This window comes from Equus asinus, chromosome 11 (genome assembly GCF_041296235.1).
Source record: "Equus asinus isolate D_3611 breed Donkey chromosome 11, EquAss-T2T_v2, whole genome shotgun sequence".
In the NCBI taxonomy this organism is placed as follows: domain Eukaryota; kingdom Metazoa; phylum Chordata; class Mammalia; order Perissodactyla; family Equidae; genus Equus; species Equus asinus.
In genome coordinates this window covers 72910149-72928013 of record NC_091800.1, presented here as the reverse complement: position 1 = coordinate 72928013, position 17865 = coordinate 72910149, and the positions used below count along the sequence as shown (strand labels likewise).

The 17865-nt window shown below is 47.6% G+C and overlaps 1 protein-coding gene and 1 long non-coding RNA gene across 3 annotated transcripts in view; one reads left to right on the top strand and one right to left on the bottom strand.

Annotated features, from left to right (window-relative positions):
• Positions 1-17865, top strand: part of LOC139046519 (uncharacterized) — a 78227-nt gene that overhangs the window by 33021 nt on the left and 27341 nt on the right. The gene's annotated exons all lie outside the window — the stretch shown is intronic.
• The window catches only part of CLYBL (citramalyl-CoA lyase), a 228349-nt gene continuing 219847 nt past the window's right edge, over positions 9364-17865 (bottom strand). The window contains exon 9 of one of the 2 annotated variants that reach the window (XM_070520099.1): positions 9364-13511. The gene's annotated coding sequence lies outside the window, so the exon portion shown is untranslated. The remainder of the gene's footprint in view (positions 13512-17865) is intronic. The other variant, XM_070520098.1, reaches the window with a different exon arrangement.

Sequence of the window (17865 nt, the reverse complement as noted above, 5' to 3'; positions counted from 1 at the left end):
ATTGACTTTTAGGGCAGAGAAGCTGCAAAGGACACTGAGCCCTCCCTGCTGTGCGTGGTCCCACCCATTTTACCTCCGTGCCTTCCAGGTGGTCTGCACCTTTGAACTTGGGGTCTTTGAGTCCATCCACCTCAACCCACTTTCCCTGCATTTGCACCCTCGGAGGAAGCAGCTCAGTTTATTCTCCTCTAGCACTGGCTCTGCCTGTAACCTTAGTGCTCTTTTCTAGAAAAAGATTGGGTGAGATTCATTGTATTCAGACTAGGTTGTTCCTTAGGAAATCGGTTCGTTTTGGCTTCATTTTATTTCTCAAAATATGAGATATGCAGCTATGGATCAATCATTTGGCTAAATCTTTTCTCCTCTGGGTCCCCACCTGTTTCTTTGTGACTCAGAGCTATTTTGTATTACCCAAGCAACAAAATGATTTGCAAAATGAAAGAGAGAGACAATCTATTCTAATGGTCAGAAGGCAATAAAAAATATTTATGTGCGCCTGGCTGATGTTGACTTTTGGAGAGCGTTCCCTGGTAAACTGAAAGCTGTGGAAAATGAAAGCTGAAAAGCCAGCCCTCAGGGTTCTAATTCTGAGTACACATCTTCTTAGGAAAAAAAAATCTTCATTTTTTTTTTTTGGTTTCAGATTCTGCATCTGCCAAACGAAGTTATTAGCTTGGACCCCTGTATTAGCAGTGCTGTGCAGAGTCGTAGCTGATTTTCATAAGGCTGATTCTCAGAACTGGGGCTTGGAGGCTGGCAGGCAGGGAGGGGGCTGTGGGCAGCGGGGAAATCCTTAAAAGGCGATGCCGTCCTTTTCCCCAGGCAGGGATGGGGCACCGGGGGCTCTTAAATTTGAACTCCTCTAAGGCCTCCTCTTTTCCTTTATCTTCCTTCCTCTCTCAGATCCTAATGCCCTTGTGAAGAAAAATATTTTTTAAATTAAAAAACAGCAGATGACGACATCCGCTGGTCTCATTTTCCGGCCGGCATTTTGCACCTTGCGGAGCCCCAGCTGCAGCCCCGTGTGGGGTGTGCGGGAGATTCAGGGCTGTCGGGTCGACTGTAAACCGTCTTGCACCCCGGCTGATGAATAACTAGTAAAGCTGGGCTCTGTAATATCTGTACGGAAAATGCAATGTTTGCACAATGAAGCTCTCCAGATTTTTCAGCCGTAGGAGTGAAGCCAGTTTACAATCAATGATAACAGGTTTCCCTCGCTGCCATTACCACAAATAGTATCTTATTTCAGCAAAATGGTGGCAACCGGCAGGAGGTCCAACAATGCAGATTTTAATCAGAAAATTTAATTTTATATACAATTCACAGTTTGTGCACGGTGAGAAATGTTTCTCACGGCATGAACTTTCAGGACTCAGCTCTGAGCCAAAGGAGTTTCAATTTATGTAACGCCGTTCTCAGCAAACAATACCCCGAGCTCTTCCCCGTGATGTACGGCTGTGCCGCTCGCGAAGCTACCGCCGAAGTCTTCCTTCAGATTACCCAGGATATTGATTTGGAGCAATTAAAAGAGGTGGCTGCGTTCCACGCAAATCTGTTTTTAATGCAGACGTTAAATTGGCCGAGATTTCCACGCTGAGTCTCTGAGGGTCCGCTCCGCTGTGCTCTCCCTCTGCCCGGACTGGCTCCCTTCGAAGGCCACTTTCCGCCGGGCTCACTGTGTCCCAGCTGCCTTGTAAACTCTTGGAAGAGAAGCCGGCCCTGGAAATGTTGACAGGGCCTTGGAGGAGTTCACTGGGCCCAGGAGGGGTGGCGGAAATGGGGAGGAGAGAGGTCACAGGCTGTCCCGGGGGTAACCCAGAGATGCCAGCCCTTGACTAGTTTGCTGTGCTGGAAAATGGGCTGAGTCCAAGGGTACGAGGCTGCTTTCTCTGGGCAGGGGGAGCAGGACCTGCTCCTGATGGTAGGGGGTATCACACACCTACTTGGGAAGAGCAGGCCAGGACAGAGGCAGAGGGGGGAGGCAGAGGCAGAGGGAGAAGGCCAAGGCTAATTTAGGGAACAACCCTTCCAGCTGAAGGGGACAGGAACTCATAACTGAGTCGTCCATACTGAGGTCCATTGGGAGGGGGTCATGAGAATGGCTCCCGAAAAAGAGTCTTAGGTAAGTCAGCCCTGGACTAAGAGGAGTTGGAGAAGGCAGAGGAGGGACCTGTCCACCTGGTCTCACCCCTGGTCCATGCCAGAAGGCACCCTCTTTGCTTATGGGGGCAAAATGCCCCCTCCCATCATTTCCTAAGAGAGTGTGTGATGGAGTCCCTGAGTGCGCCACAGTATCCCCTTCCCCCCCCCCGGCCCCCCCCCCCGCCCCGCCCCGCCCCGCCTTCTCCTCGTCCCAGGTGTCTGAGCCCATGTGACCTTGAGTTCATCGACAGTTCATATTGAGTGGGGGCAACAGTGGCTTAAACAGGTGCATCCCAGCCCTGTTTTATGTTATCCGGGACCCTGGGGGTGACATGTGTCATGAAGGCGCTGTGTCTGGCTGATGAGAAGACGGGGCTGCGTTTTGCAATGATGGCGTCCACCTTGTAGTGAGAGCCTGCGCCAGCCAGGCCATTTACATACATTATCGTATTTAATCCCGGCAACAATCCCGCGAGGGAGGTCCTATTTACCCAGGAGTCGGAGGCTCAGAGAGGGTTAAGTAACTTGCTTAGCTGGGGTCACAGAGTTCGCTCGTGGCCCTGGACTCACAGGGGAGGGCAGAGTAGAGCGGGCGCCATCAGCGTTCTCTCAGGAGCGGGGCTGGAGGGCACGTGGGGCGCTGGGCTTCAGTCGCGGGAGCAGCATTCATAGAGGGCTGGGAAGGCAGCCAGTGTGTCCAATGGGAAAACAACCCCAAGGCCGACCAGAACGTAAGGCTTGGGCCGGAGATACCAAGGCCGGCTTAGGAGCCACCGCCTGGGGCCTTGTTTGGAAAACAGCTCTGAGCCTGAATCTGGCCTCAGTTGGAAAGGATGCCGAGTTTGATTAGCGATGTCTGTCCTGCACTAGGGAGGAGGGAGTGGTTGGTGGGTGTTCTGAATGTGTTTGCAATCCTGGTTTAGGTGTCTCTTGGCTTTGAGAATTTTTTTTTCTTTCTGGCCAAATGCTCATTATTTTCCAGCAACAGATAGAAATGTGGACCTTTCCTTCTCTTGTTGACCTGAGTCCACAGCTTTGGAGCTGCCTTTGGTCATGAGTCCTATTGGGGAATAATCAGGCACTTAGAAAGAGAACGGCCACAACTAGAAGGACCTGCAACTAAGATATACAACTATGTACCTGGGGGATTTGGGGAGATAAAGCCGAAAAAAAAAATTGTCTTAAAAAAAAAAGAAAGAGACTGCGTTCTTTAATATATATATATTTTAAAAGAAATCCACTTTATTTATTTATTTATTTATTTTTTGAGGAAGATTAGTCCTGAGCTAACATCTGCTGCCAACCGTCCTCTTTTTGCTGAGGAAGACTGGCCCTGAGCTAACATCCGTGCCCATCTTCCTCTACTTTATATGTGGGACGCCTACCACAGCATGGCTTGCCAAGCAGTGCCATGTCCGCACCCGGGATCCGAACCGGCGAACCCCGTGCTGCCAAAGCAGAACGTGCGCACTTAACCGTTGTGCCACCGGCCGGCCTGAGAATGTGTTCTTAATGAGAATTTAAAACTCAGAGAACACAGGAGAGATGTATTTATTTCATGTATATTTGTATTTGATATTTAGTACGAGCTTGGCACTCTCGAGTGTTTTACAGATATTAACTCATTTATTCTTCATAACAATGCTATGAGATAGGTCCCAGTATTATCCTCATTATACAGATGGGACAACTGAAGCCTGGAGAGGCTAAGCAACTTGTCCAAGGTCACACAGCTTTGTGAACTCAAGCAGATGCCAGAATCAACGTGATTAGATTACACCGTGCTGCCTCTGTATCATGCACATATTTCTGTTTTGCTTTCCATGGGGTTGTGCTTTCTATCCTTCATGTTTGTTTCCAGACTAGGCTGTGGACGTCGAAGGAAGAGGTTGTGTTTTACTACGGATAGGTACCTGACAGACAGGAAGAGCTGAAATGTGGCTATGGACTATTAGCGGTATGATTTTAGGCATCAGTCATGCTGTGTTTGAGTCATTTTCTATTTGTGTGTGTGGCTCCACCACTAGACTGAGGTTCTGCGAGTGGGACTCTGAGTTATGTATTTCTGTCTCCCCAGCATCGAATACAATATAGAGGAGAACATCTCTCATTTGTTCATTAACCCATTAACTGATTGATCAACGACAATTTATTAATGGCAAGCACCATGCTAGATGCCAGGAATGAACAAAGGAGAAAAACTTCCTGTCTGTGGTTTAATTCCCACCTCACAAGAATAGATTTAGAAAAATGATGTTGACGTTCCTTAAATTTGACACATTTGTCTATTTTACGAAAAATAATACTAGATTGTTTGTCATTGCAACTTATCGATTCCCTCCTTACCACACTATGTGATGAAATAAAGTTACAAACAGCTATTTTATTCCTATTTTACTTACCAAGGACCTTGGTTGCGTATATTAGTCAGATCTACCATTTAAAGTTAGGAGAAAGCCCTTTTGGTGTGGAGCTGATGGGAGAATTATGGGGCTTCCACAATGCGAGGTGGGGCTGTTTCAGCCCCTTTTGTTATACGAACAGCTTCGAGCATTATTAAGTGATGACAGATAGTACTTGGCTTCTGGTATTTCTTTGAAGGCTGCCTGGAGCGTGCTGCTTGGAAGCAGCAACGATCCCACAAATGGTCAGGGAGCCATCCTCCAGCAAACCGCCCTTCACACCAGGGCCAGGTGTGTAAACAGAGCGCTTGGGCCCTCCGCCCTGGAAGAGGGGCTCCGAGATTGCAGGCCTGGAGGGGAGTATCACATTCGTCAGGATCTCTCTTTCTACCACTAAGGCCGTGTGTGGAAAACCCCTCGACCACCTTTCTCAGTCTCTGAGGATGCTGACTGCGGCAGGGCTCCCTCCTCACACGGAAGAGAAAGGCTCTTTCCAGGAACCCTCAGGGAGTGGGTGGCAGAGTGGGGGCTTTCGAATCCTGTGCACTTCCCACCCCCAACACGGCCACACCCGTGTCCCTGTGCTGAGACGTGCCCGTGGGGCCCAGGCCGGAGGAAACCCTTGGAAGCGCCCCCTCCCCCCAAGTCCTGCTAACAGGCTGTTTCAGATCTGTGACAGCTACCTGCCGGGGCCTCTCTATTCGGGGTCTTCTAAGTGTAACCATATAATGATCAAAAGGAGTCTTTCACTAGATTTTTATTTGTAATTAGCTCCAGCTTGTTTTTAAAAATTTGATATATACTTTAATAAAAAATTTGGAAATACAAAAATGTAAAAAGAAGAAAAAATAAAAATCACCAGTAGTCTCGTTATCCAAACACAGTAATTGCTAACACTTGGGTGTATTTTCTTCCAATGTTGTGATTTCTTTTAACATGGTTGTAATCACCTTGTAATAATAATTGCAGCTAACATTTCAAGGGCCTACTATGTGCCGGGTACTGTTCTTTATATGTATTAACTCATTTAAGTCTCATAACAATCCTATGAGGCAGGTACTGTCATTACCCCCATTTCACAGATGATACAACTGAGGCACAGGGAGGCTGGTACCTTGCCCAAGGTCACTCAGCTAATAAGCGGGAGAGCCAGGCAGGCCAGCTCCGGATTCTGCTGTTTTTGAACATAACTTTATATTAAAAGCATTTTCTTTTTTTCTTCAGAAACACCAGCTTTAGTGGCTGCCTGGTCCCATCAGGTAAACGTCCCCTGGTTTACCTACTAGGATTTAAATAATGACGCAACCGCGAGTTAAGTAGTGTTTGTGAATGAGGCTTTTTCTATATTTAGGATCACAGAATTTCCTTAAGATAAATTCCAAGATCTAGGTTTAAAAGGTACAAGAAAACGACAATAAGTGTTGATACACATTGCCAAATATTTTCTAAGAGGACTGCACCTGGTCTCACTGCTGCCAGCCCTGGGAGTGCTGGCCTGAGGAACTTACCACTCAAAAAATGATTAATTCATTTGACAGGGAAAAAACATTGTTTTCAGCAGTTCTCCTTGCCATTGACAATGTTTCATCTTTTCGTAAACATCCTTTTTTATGGCTGCGTGAGAATCTACCTCTAAGACACTTTTGGATTTCTTCCTTTTTTCCGTCTCAGACCTGGAGCTAGCTTCTTGGTTAAAGGCCCCACCACCCCAGCCAGCTTTCACTTCTGCAGGAACTGCCTGCTGCACCACAGGGGCCTCCAGGCCACCTCCAGGATTACCTCTCAGCCTGTCACTGACACAGTGACATCACTCACCACAGGCACATACTAGAACCTCAATAAATACCTGCTGGTCAGCGAACAAATGAATGTGTTCTGTGCAGGTCTGCCGTAGTAACCTGCCCTCTCGTCGTAACTCTACAGCTTTAATCATTGCCTCCCCGCGTCCCCTTCAGAAGGTTTGCCTCTGTGATCCCAGGTCCTGGCCTTATTAGGATCCCAGAGGAGTGGCCAACCAGAAGGCTTTCAGCCCAAGGCAAATAATTGAGATCAAAGCTTCTGGATCTCTCTGGGGAGGTCCTCAGCCTGAGAGGACAGGCCCTCAAGTCAAATGAATGGAGCTCTCCTTTCCCTTCGTGACCTGCAAGCAGGCTGTCCCTGATGGGGAAAGGAGGAGGATTAGGGAGCAGGAAGGGTGCAGGACGTGCCGTTCTTGCCAGGCCAAGAGGGCGAGTGTTTACAAAGACGGCTCAAAGGCCTGCAGGGCCCCCACTGAGGCTTCTCCCTGGAAGGAGCCCTGGCTTTTCGTGCGGGCTCCCTTGCGCTCCCGAGGCCGCCAGAGATGATGGCTAAGCTTGCTCTTGCCTTCCGGGGACCGTGGGACTCACTCGGATGAATTGTTATTTGACATCTCTTTGCTTCTGTTTTTATAAAAACTGTACAACATAAAGTGTTTTGAGATCTTCAGATGACACTGGGACAAATATTGCTTTTGGCCTGTATATTTTGAAAATATTTAAGAAAAATAAATTCACAGCATATTAGTCATGAAGCATGATGCTACCACTGAAGAAGTCAAACTTTTAAGAGAAATTTACAGAAGGGCAGCCATCCATACAAGTGTATCTTATTTTAAAGATTAAATGTGAGACCTTTCAAGTCTATGACTATTCCAGCCTCTTCTGTGATCTGTCAGGGATGTGAATGTGTGTAAAATTAGGAAGTATGTCATGTGGGAGGAATCAATTGAATGTTTTACAATTCAGGTGACCCAAAACATAATTATGGAAACTTATCTGTTTTTTAATGTTTGCTTTTTAAAATTTACCATGGTCAAGAGTTCCCACATCATGTGACAGTATCATGCCATAGACTTCTAATGTAAAAGCCACATTTAATCTTTCAGGATTTTGTTTGGTATTTTCTCTTTTTAATCTGCAAAATGACAGGTCGGACTAGAGTATTTACTAAATGCCCACTGGGTAATTCTAATATGCAGCTAGGGTCCAGGACCATTGGCCTAGATGATCTCTAAAGTCCTTCTTTGGCACCAAAATGCTGTGATTTCTATAATTTTACATTTTAAATCAAAGTAAATCAGAAAATCAGATTCACCTCACAGATAATTCTGCCAAAAACATCTTCCTAAACTCAGAGCTCTCAGAAGTCCTAAAACGAAACTTATTTCATTAGCGAGCCAACCCCCGTGAAGTATTTTGGGCAGATCTTATGAATTTGGAAAATTTATGTTTCCTCCACATTTTAATATTCCTAAATGAGTTTTAAATCAACCAAAAGGAATTTATTCTTTTTGAATAATCTTTGACTCTTTGAGAGTCAAGATGTGGTCAAAGTTTTTGAATTCCAGGTAGAAATCAAAAGGATCAAATGAAAATGCTTATGGATAAAGATAGATGAGAAATGAAGATACTGAATCTTTGCTATTAGCTTGGAATGACAACTCCCTGTGCGGGCATGTGTAAGTGCGTGCATGCATGTGTGTGTTTGACGACGCTCTGCTGGGATCCACGAGGAGCAGCTGATGTTGGAGGGCGTACCTCACAGAAGCTATAAGGACAGTTGGTGGCAGACTGCAGCCATGGGGCCAGCAGATTACTGATTTCAAGGCAATGTCCACCTAGGAACCCTTCTTATTGAAGACGGTATCCCCAGAACCATCAAGTTTTAAAATGTAGTTAACTGGAGATGGTTTTTATTTTCTTGTTATGAAAGCTAGGTGCCCACACTAAGGCCTCACATGACTATATCCTGTGTCTACTCACGAAGAGTATTTATAGCGAGAAGATGCTGAGGTTGACCCCTCTTCATGAATAAGTCAGGAAACAGAAAGATCTGTGTTTGGGATTTAGCTCAGAAATACAAGGGAAAGAAGTCACATTACCATCAGAAACATCAATTTCTTAAGATATTTATTTGAAAGTTTTGAGAAAAGTAAAGCTCATGCCCTGGGGCTTCTGGGAGTATGTACAAAATACAATAATTAAATTAAGTCCAGCGGTTAAAATTCCTCATAAAAAGAAAAAGCTGGAGCGCTTCCCAATGGGGAATGCTTGACTTAAAAGAAAGGTTTTACTCTGTGGCCTGAAGGTCAACAAACTGGGACTCTGTGGGAATGTATAAAATTTCTTAAAGAGGTTCTTCAGTCTTTGTTTTGTTAAAAGAAAATAAAAGAGTAAAAAGGGACAAGTTCTGAAAATTCAAAAAATGAAGGTGCAGTCCTAAAATCATCATGATTTTTATAAACGCAGCACCAGAGGCTATGAAAACATGCTCTCTTTTCTGAGGACTAATCTAACACATATGCTCTTTCAGAAGGAAGGAAAAAAGCCAATGGCGCCGTTTGAACAAACCATTTTAAAAAGTGTTCCTTTTCAGGGGAAGTGCATGCAAATTCGTGACCCCTTCATTTGCAACTTATTTAGAAGCTAAGCTAACCTTAAATATTCTCATAAATATATTTCACAATTAAAAATTCCTTAGATGACACAAAGACTGATCGGTTTTTAAAAAGGTTTTTATGAAGCAAAGTTGTAAAACATAATTTTGGGGGTCACATCCTCAGTGATCTAAAATGGAATGCTTTTCATAATATGATAATATCTGTTTTGATAAATAATCATTTGTTGTTACTTTGTGGCAATGACCCTCCAAAAAGGAATAAGGTTAACAACAGGCTAGGAATCAAATTTTATGTCCTTAAACTTTCTTATTTATCAGCATCATTCTGGCCTCCCATGTGAACTTCAGCTGCATACCCAAATAATTTCGACTGAAACATAAAGAACCAATGACCAATTTGCCAGATCCTCATCGTCTTTATTGCTTAAGTGGAATCTGAATGTTGGCTTTGCATTAAGACAGCATGATCAAATGTAGGACATTAGGAAGAGCAGCTTTGGCAGCAATATTTAATTTACTGAATAATTAGCAGCCTCATTGACATTTCTGCTTGATTCCCAAAGTACAGTATTAGCTGTCCTTTGCACTCAGGCTCTCGGCAGTAAAATGGGCTAATAAACTTCCTGTGCCAAGTTCACAGTAAGTGAAGGACGATGGAGTGTCCTGCAAGCAGCTCACAACTTAAGACACTAGATTGACTTCCAAAACATGAGCACAGAATTAGAAAAAAAAATTACCTAATTTTGTTGTTTTCTTTTCTACATTTGTTAACTTTGCTTTTGGAATTTCGAGGAGAGGAAGGAAGGTAAAATTATAAGAAAAAGGAGAAGGTAAGTGGAAGTAGAATGACAGTAAACCGAGGGACTAGAGAGAATGAAAGATGATACACAGAATGATGCAGGCCATGGAGGATGGGGCCGCAGGAGGAGGCTGAGAGAGCGAACACAGCTGACTACATCCTCTGTCCTTGAGGTTCTTAACCTAACAATAAATAGCCAACATGAGAGGCAGAGAGGCATTCATTCATTCATTCATTCATTTATTTGGTGAGGAAGATTGGTGCTGAGCTAACATCTGTGCCAATCTTCCTCTATTTTGTATGTGGGATGCCACCATAGCATGGCTTGATGAGCGGTGTGCAGGTCCATGTCCAGGATCTGAACCCGTGAACCCTGGGCTGCTGAAGCAGAGCATGCAAACTTAACCACTACACCACCGGGCCGGCCCCTAGAGAGGCATTTATTTTGAGATCAAAGAATGGCAATTTGGGAGCACAAATTCAGGCAGAAACCCATGTAGCATCCCGATTACAGGAGAGGGTCTCAGGGTTTTTATGGGAAAAAGGGAGGAAGATGAGGTTGGGAAGGAAGAGTTCATTGGTGCTAGATGAGAGGAGGCTGGGTTTGTACTTCCTGGATTGGCCTGAGATTCCGTCATCAGGCAAAAGGCTAGACTTGTACTTCATTAATTGGTTAGCAGTTTGTTCATCAGCAAAGTCCCGTTTCCTCAGTCCTGTCAAACAGGATATTCTGGTCCTTGCTGATTTCTTGGAATGTTGGTGGTTTGGTCAAGTTTGAAAAATAAGACATGCAAGGCAATTCCTCTCAACTGGCTGCTCTGGTTCTGTTTTAATATGGCTCCACTCATGTCATGTTTCACATGTCTACATCCTGCTCCTTCATCCCTCCAGTGGGCCTCCTTTTCTTAGACACCCAAGACATTCCCCAGCCATTTAGACCAGTCCCCAGTGGACAACTCTGCAAACTGCATGAGGGACTGTTCAGCCTAGGAGGGAATCAGGGCCTATGGGGTCTGGGGGCCAATGAAGACCTACTGCGAAGTGGTATTTGCCTGGTGGTGGCGCTTCCTGGCTGCGATTGATGACTAGTTGTTTGAATTGTGATGAGCTCGAATATCTTTGCCGGGATCAAGCACTCTCTCTGAGGGAGGCAGTTGTGGAAAAAGAGGTTTCAGCTATTTTCTGGTTGTTTCAAAAAACTCATTTGGAGCTTCCTTAGTAGGGAACTTAATGTAAAGCCATAAATCTCAGGAGTTCTTGGATATGAAGCTGTGTGGTTTAGTGGTTTGAGGCTTTAGTGTAGTCTTAGTATTGCCAGCTGTGTGACCTTGAGCAAGTCCGCGTAAAGGGCCAATATTTGCGCAAGTCTAGGAGGCACGTTAATGTTGTATTTTTTCTATGTGAATGGAGCCCCCTTCAGCCAGGAATCGGTACTGCATAATCCTCCAGAGCTTCAGCGTCTTTATCTACAAAATCAGGGGGTTGGACAAAATAACATGAGTTTGTAGTCTGAACAGCTCCATATTGAGAGAAATTTCCATAGTCGAAGTATGGGACTATGAGATTCCAAACAACAGCAGAGCCACAGAGCTCTCCTGGGATGCACGTGGCCGTTGGAGTGGCTGCCACACCCTGCGCGTCCAGGGATTGGCCTCGCCGATGTTTCCCTGTGAGAACATATCCTGCGCCTACCAATAGAAGTCAATAAGAAAATGGGGTTCGCCTCATAGAAACTCACCTTCCAGCCAGTTTCGCCGCAGTGGGAGTCCCCTCCCGGACTGCGGAGCGGTGAGCACCTGGATGAAAATCATTTGGCTGTTACTGAATGCCTGCTCTTCACCAAGCATGATGCTAGGTGCTTTTAAATAGTACTGTATTTGTTAGTTTTTATTTGTGATTATTTGATATTCATTCTTTTTTGAAAGATTATTTTTAAAAATTGTGGTAAAATATATGTAACATAAAATTCCCCGGCATGCAGGCTGCAGAGGGAAGGTGCGGTCTTGGGCACGGTGGTTGTCTGCAGCTGAGGATGCGGAAGGAGGAGCTGACAGCTGGAGGCTGTCTGCTCACCGCACCACCCCAGACAGGCAAGTGGGGGCATTCTCCAAGGGGGATTTGGGTGGCACATCTGATCTGTGTGCCCACCGCATCCTTGTAGCAACTCTTTGACTTAGGTCTTATGATTCTTACAGTTGGAGAAACTGATGCTCAGAGAGAATAAATGACTTGTCTGAATGTAACGTAACTCATTAATCTCAAATCCAGGATCAGAACCTAAGTGTCTGATGTGGGGAAGACTAGTTCCTAATTCTAATGAACGCACATTTAGCAAGCTCTTGCTGGGAGTGAGGGATGAGCAGGGAGGGATCCAGACACGCATGGCAATGTCCAGTATTCAGGGCATCCACACTCTTTTGGGGACACACACACATAAGAAGTCCTACAACAGAAATCTGATCCAATGCAACGGAAGGGCTGGGGGAGGGCCAGCAAGCCGTCTCTGGGGAGACCTGGCAGAAGTGGCTTTCAAGTTGCGTCTTGAAGAATGATTAGGAGTTTGTTGGGTTTGATGCAGAGGGAGGGGTCACAGCTTGTGCAAAGGAGTGCCGGGCACTGCAGCCAGGCACGGTCTGGCTGCACGGTGGCCAGGCCCCCTTGAGAGAGGCGATGGGTCACTGGTGTGGAAATGCCGGTGGGGCTCCGGCCGATGGACTCACTCCTGGCAGCCTGGGAGAAGCGTCATGAGGCTCCCCTGGAAGCTGCTGCGTAATTGCCGTCCCTGGAAGCCCGGTGGAGGAAATGGATGTGCTCTTCTCCTCATTTGGGAGTTCGTGTTATTAACACAGTTTTCCAGAGAATCTAAGCCAGAAGTTCACGTTTGTTTTTATTTTCTTCCTTCTGTGGAACTCAAAAGAGCCCATTAAAAAAAAATTAAGCCAGATGCCTAGAGTATATAGTCTTCTGAAGACCCTCTCCACCACAAAGCTATCTGAAATGGAATGTTCCTTTTCTCTCCATTCTTTTACTGTCTGAATAACTAAGGCAATTTGAATCACTGTTTAAAACAAAATAAAACCCAGCCCAACTAGCTATGTGGCATTAAGCAGACCCAAGAGTTCAGTTTCTTTTCACTGAATTTCTCCCCTTAGCTAGATATTTTAACATCATGATATAGTCAGTGTTTGGTCTTCCTTGTTTCTCGTAGGATGACTCCATCGACTCCATCAGTATATCAACTCTCTTATTTATGGAATGAAGAGAATCTCGAAAGTTCCCTACAGGGCTTAGACTAATCTCTGGGACATGTCCAGTTTTCTGTGTGTTTGCATGTTGCACACACAGTGTGAGAGAGAAAGGGATTTTGAACAGTGGAGAAGTCTGCCATCCTTACAGACCCCCTTCCGGCCGGCGGCAGCACAGGTGATGGAGAGCGGGTTTCCCACTCTTCCTGGAAAGCTTTGTCGTTGATTTAGGGTTCAACCCTAACTCTCTGGAAATTTGGTCCCCTCTGCCCTTCCTGAATGGGTTGATTCCTGAACCAGAGCTGATATTGGAGAAAAGCACCTCAACTTGGCCAAATTCTGCCCTAAACCTGAGCACAGCTTTCCGGTTCCCGGTGTATGGCCAAGGGAGAATGGGGCCAGGCCCCCGTGTGTTTGTTCCCTTAGAAGTCTGATAGGCTGTTTACAAGCACTCAGAAGAGCTGACTTCGCTCCTCCAACCCCAGGTGGGTCTCTGGCGAGCTCCTAGGGACCAAAAGAAGAGGGGAGAAGGAGATGAAATAGGTGAAAAAAGTGGCTGGTTCTCAAAGCACATGGTGTGTAGTTTTTCAAACGTTTTAAATTCTTAATGTGCACCTCTCTGGTTATTAGCACAACTGTAGCCAATGGCACTTCTTTTTGTTTTGCCATTTGACATTATTTTACCCCTTTGCTCCTCCTTTGACTTCACACAAGGGCATTTTAATTTTAAAAGAAAAGTCCAGCCGAAACCAGTCCTACGACTTTCAGACTAGCTGTCTGGCACCCAGCTAGGCTCAACCGATGTTTGTTGAATGAATAAACGAATGAAGTGATTCTCTTGAAAAAGTTCAGAGAAATCTTTACTGTAGCAAAGTTTTTTGTTGTTTTTTCTGAAGCCCAGGATAATCACTTAGAGTATCCTCTACGGATTTGAGAGGGCAATAGGCGAAGTTGATTTTAGAGTCTTTTAAGAAACTCTCAACCGAAAAGCTATCTGAAATGGAGTGTTCGTTTTTCTCTCGAGTGTAAGACCGTGTTTGAATAACGTGGGCAGTTCACCTCAACTACTGAAAAGCAAGGGGACCCGGATGCTCCCTCTGCAGGGCCCCCGGCCATGGACGCGGCTTGGAGCCGGACGGCCTAAGGGCGCGGGGCTCCGTCAAGGACAGCGGGACCCGGGGAGCGCGCCTGGCGCTTGCGGGGCCCCTGGGGGCTCGTCCTTGCGCCTGGCCCAGACGCCGGCTTCGGGCTGGAGGGGCACAGGGCCGGCGGGTCCCCAGGGCGGGCGCGAGGCCCCGCGCAGGTGTCGGGTCTGTGCGCGGTGCGCCAGGGGTGCTGGGGCCTGGGAGACCCGAGAGAGACTTATTGTTACACTGTAACGAGTCTGATTAACATGCTCCTGACACTTTCTCTTAGTTTCTCCGGCTCCTAGCAACAGCGCACAAAGGCGCGGGATTGTCCCGGGCTCCGCGGGGACACGGGGCAGCCTTTGATCTGCCACCATTACAGCGGGGCTGCGCGACAGGCTCGCCGGCTCCGGGCGGCCCGCGGCGGGCGGGCGAGCGGGGCCCCGCGGTCCCGGCCCACTGGGCTCCCCGGCCCCGCCCGCCGCCCCGACGGCCGTGCGCCCCGAGGGAGCGCCGCGGCCCGGGCTCCCGCTGCGGCTCCGCGTCCGTGCGCCCCGCGCCGGGCCCGCAGACCTCAGGCCGCGGGAATCCGGGCGGCGGGGCAGGCGGCTCGGCGCGTCCCGGCCCCGCGGTCACATGGCCCTCCGACGGGGCGCATCTCTGGGCTCGCCGGGCCCTTCCCGTCGGAAGAAGGCAGCAGTAAAACCGAGCCGGTCCCTTACTACTGAAAATAAAACAAAATTTAAAATAAAGGAAGGGCGCGAGCGACAAACAGCTCCCCGAAGGTTTTGTAAAAAATGCACAGAACAAATCCCGCAGCGCCGGCCGCGCCGCTGGCACCGGGTGCGCTGGCGCCGGACCCCGCAGCCGAAGGGCCCTCGCCACCCTCGCGCTTCCTTCCGACGCATCGCTTGCTTTCTGCCGTTGGCAATTCTTGTCGATTCGGAAGGAAATACGCTGCCAAATAATTGCTGGAAGGTAAACGAACTAACAACAACAACGACAGAAATCGCTGTCACAGAACAGCAAAAAGCTGCCGGTCCCCCGCGCAGCTTTCGGGGACTAAGTTAGGTATTTGAAAGTAACTTATTTTCCGTTTCCTTCGCTCCCTTAGTCCCCCAGCCCCGCCCGAGTTTAAAAGAAGGCGCAGAAAGAAAGACTAAGATTTTAACATTTAGATGTGGAAGTCTGCTGATGACTTTCTTCTAAGTTGCAACGTGACAACCTCGCGGGGGGAGGGTCTCTGGGCCGCGAAGACCGTGTCCCCGAGCCCGGGGCACAAGCTCTGCGGCCACACACCGGTTCGGGGACCCTCGCCGGCATTCATATGCACAGGGTCCTGCTGGTAATCTATAGCCTGTTTTGTACCGTCAGTTGCCTTCCAAGTACTGGCGGTAAAAATAAAAATGAAAACCCGACGACATTTAGCTTTCCAAGATAAACGGAAACCATAAAAGCAGAATGTCCGTCAAATAAAAAAAAGCACGTATTCTTTTTTCTCTTCTTGAGACACCGTTAGAAAAATTCAACATCCCCAATGAAGGTCAGTTTCCCGAAATCCAGCAAAACTATTAGGGGCTAAGGTGTTGATGATAACAACATGTATATTTTAGAGGAGGAATAAAGACGACATGGTCTGTTCCATTTACCCAGCAAAACATGCCAGGCAACGAGTTACTTTCAAATTCAAATCGGAGGCGGTGAAGTCTTCGATCTTGAAGACACTTTCCCCCGCCGGTCCCTGGAGGAGATGAGAAGGGCAGCCAGCGGTTCAGCCCTTGGAAATCTGAAGGGAACCGCTCCCAGCTGCCCCGGAGCCTCCCAACTTGTGCTCCGGGACGGTGCCCGCCTCCACTGGAGTCCCTCGCCATTTCAATAAAACGTGATTGTATTGATATAATCCTCTATACATTAAAATGAGGTTGTCACAGATTGTCATTAAGACCTCAGTAAAACAATGAAGACATTATTGGGCACCCCCCCCCCCTCAGGCAAGGTATGAGGGGAATAAAACAATCTACACCACACGGGTCCTATTGAGATTAATGAAAAAATTATGCAAAAAAAAAATCTCGATTTCATTTTCCCGGGACACGGCTTTGCATACATGCAGTCGGTCTTGCCTTGCACCTGATGATTTATTAAACTAATCTACAGTGATCACCACGGATGTTCTCAACTCAATCTTGTCCTGGCTCATTTTCTAAGTAATTGTTTCTCATTAGTTCTGATAATGTTTTAATAGTGTTACCCATAATTTAGCCCCCAAGAATTAATAACAGGGGAGCAATATGGCAAAACGTCTTGGGATAAGCTACACAAAACATAAACAGGTATGTTTTTTAATTAATCAGATTACTGGAAGGTTCTCTTCTTATAGTCAGTGCATTCCTGGCTCGGAGGAATTCCCCATGTTGGGCATTCCCATCATGCCAAGGGGGATCAGCTCACCCAGCCCTGCCTCCTCCCTTTCTCCCTGTGAGACCTTCGCCCACCCATCACCCCAAAGAGATGCGGGTGGGGAAAACAGTGGAGATATCCCTTGTCTCCCAGCATCTCCTGGTCCTGGAGTTTCATTCTTCAAGGAATGAGGCACAACAGGTCTCTGACCATGACTGAACCCTTTTCTGGGGCCCTCGTCAGGGTGTCTGTCAGAGAGTGGCAGCGGGGTGCAGCCTTCGGGCTTGAGTGGGTGCCAGTCTCATGATCCTACCATGATTGGGACCACGAGGCTATGAGGAAGATGATAAATCTGACGCTTGGAGAGACTTCAACAAGGTGGTCTTGTTTAAACAAAGTGCATTTTGAGATAAAGGGCATGTTGATCAGGTCAGCATGGTCTGGGACCGAGGAACCTGGGGGCCTGTTGGTGCTAGTGGCAGGGAGATCCAGCCAGGCCCAGGCTCTCAGCACCACCCAGAGCCCTTGCTGAGAGACAGCACTGCTTTCCCCGAGGTCCAAGTGCCTTCACCCTGGCATGTGAGGTCCCCTCCGAGGGAGGGCTTGGCCCTCAGTGAGCCTCTGGTTTGAGGAGGTCCACTGGTAGGGTTTGGGGGTTGCCTGTGTTAGGGGGTGGAGACTAGCACGTCTGCCCTTTCACCCTGTCAAGGCCTAGGGGGGTTATCTTGAGGGACACAGAGGATGGGATGGGCAGTCAGGTTGAAGTGGGGGCTGCCTGCAGTGAAGGATACAGGCTTTTATTTTCTTCTTTTGTTTAAGACAGGTCCAGTCTACACTTCTAACACCTGAGGTGGGATGTGTATATGACAGGTCAGAATGAGAGGAGGCCTCCTTTTACCTTCTGCCTTCTGAGCAGTCCTCCTGTCTCTGAGTTCTGAGCAGAGGGGTCCGACTGTGTGGACAGCTGTGGTCCTGGATTATCCTAGTGCACACCTGACTACCAGCCTAGGGAGGCACAACTGCCACCGTGGGGAAGAGGGGGGACTGCTTCTCCTGTAACTGCCCCCCACTGCCCCTGTCCGCAGTCCTGAAGCCCAGTTTGGCTGGAGGCCAGTCATTTCCCAAGTTGGCTGAGATGCCATCTTCCTCCTTCCGCCAGCCCCTCCGGGTGAGGCTGGTGCACAGAGGAGGGGAGATGCGCTGCCTAAAGCAGGCCAGAGCCCCAGCCTGGCACATCCCATCTCAGTTCAAGAGCTGTCTTCTCGGAGCCCATGTTTGGGAATATTAGTTGGTGTCCCAAGAATGTGTTCCCAGAACTGTCCTGCCTGGAT